The sequence below is a fragment of the Cyprinodon variegatus genome, unplaced genomic scaffold (assembly GCF_000732505.1).
Source record: "Cyprinodon variegatus isolate N-32 unplaced genomic scaffold, C_variegatus-1.0 Scaffold691, whole genome shotgun sequence".
Lineage (NCBI taxonomy): Eukaryota > Metazoa > Chordata > Actinopteri > Cyprinodontiformes > Cyprinodontidae > Cyprinodon > Cyprinodon variegatus.
The window spans coordinates 466598-468082 of NW_015151144.1; positions in this window are offsets into that span (position 1 = coordinate 466598).

Consider the following 1485-nt stretch of genomic DNA (forward strand, 5'->3'; position numbering starts at 1 on the left):
TCCTTTATCTGTTTGTTTTCCAATCTGATAGTTAAAGACAGAAATAGCCTGACCAAGATTGTAAAAGTCTGTTCTAAAATAATCAGTGAGAAACAGAGAGACCTTAATGTTTTCTGCAGCCAATAAATAGTTTCGAAGTCAAATCGTGTATATGAAGAACTGCCACTTTAAATCTTTCATCCTTTCTGTGGTCAAGCCTTTAAAATCTGTGTAGGGCTCTGTTTGGGTTTTGAAATTTTCACAAACCGACTGCTTGTATGTTGTGAATAATGTCTCATTAGTGTTATATACCATTGCAAACATGCTGCTTTGACAAACTGCCACTAGTGGGGTTATTAAAGAATTAAATTGAACTGAATAAAACTTGATAAAGTGAGATCTCCTAAGAAATCAAAGCAGCTATGAACCAACTTTTATGTATCAATAGAGTAGCCTTCAGGATTAGGACAGATTGCATTGGGACTAACTGTAAGTAAATTCATTGGAGCCTTGCACTGCACAGGTTCACTATAGAAAAGTTCAGAATCAACCCTAGAAAGCATTTTGTTTAAAAGTCTTTTAAACAATTCTAACAAAGGTTCTAATACAAAGCAATAGCTCATATCAATTTCCAAGAGTCTCAGTTTAAGATGCGTTTTCCTCACTTCTACGATGAGCTTGAGAAATGTTTCCAATAAAAATTTAGATCTGAAGCGATTCCATTAAAATTTTCGAAAGTAGTGAGTTGTTTTTTTGTGTAAAAGTAAACCTAAATTCCATAGAAGAAACAAGCTTAAATTCAGAGGGCTCTAAAATAAAAATAAAAACATTTCCTGTTTTACCAGACTCCTGTTGAACTTGTGGTTTAACAGAAGAAAATATTATTTACTCACTTTTACCAAGATCTTCTCAGCTGGTTTGTTAGTTTGAACTCAACAGGTGCCTGACTGTGAAAAGAATGTAAGGAAGGATTCAATTCTGTGTTTTTTTAGCCATCTCAACTTTATATTAGCATTGTTTCTAAAACATTCTTCTCTGTCATAGTGCTTCTTTACATAGTTTGTAGAGACACTCATATAATTTGTCATTTTTGGCTTCAGAGGTATAACTTTGAATAAAAGTAAAACATTATACTTCAGTCATTAACATGCTAAAAAATAGATTAAAAAAAAAGAAATCTGAAATCAATCTTTTGAAGAAAATCAAGATTTGTTTTCCAGGAGGAGGAGTTGATGCAAATACTTTCCTTTACATGTCTGAAAGAGTAAAAGACCTGCAGCAAATAAGAATCAAACTGACAGCAGACTAATCTGAGACACATGGCTGCTACAATGATCAGACCTCATCAGATTCTGATTGCTTTTGTCATCCTGACAGTTAACTGGGCAGGTAAGAACTAAAAGAATTAATAAAATTCATAAAATGAACCTCATCAGCAACAAATAATACTACAATTTGTCTGTCTGCAGGTACTGATGGTCAAACACTGACTGAGTCTGAACCAGT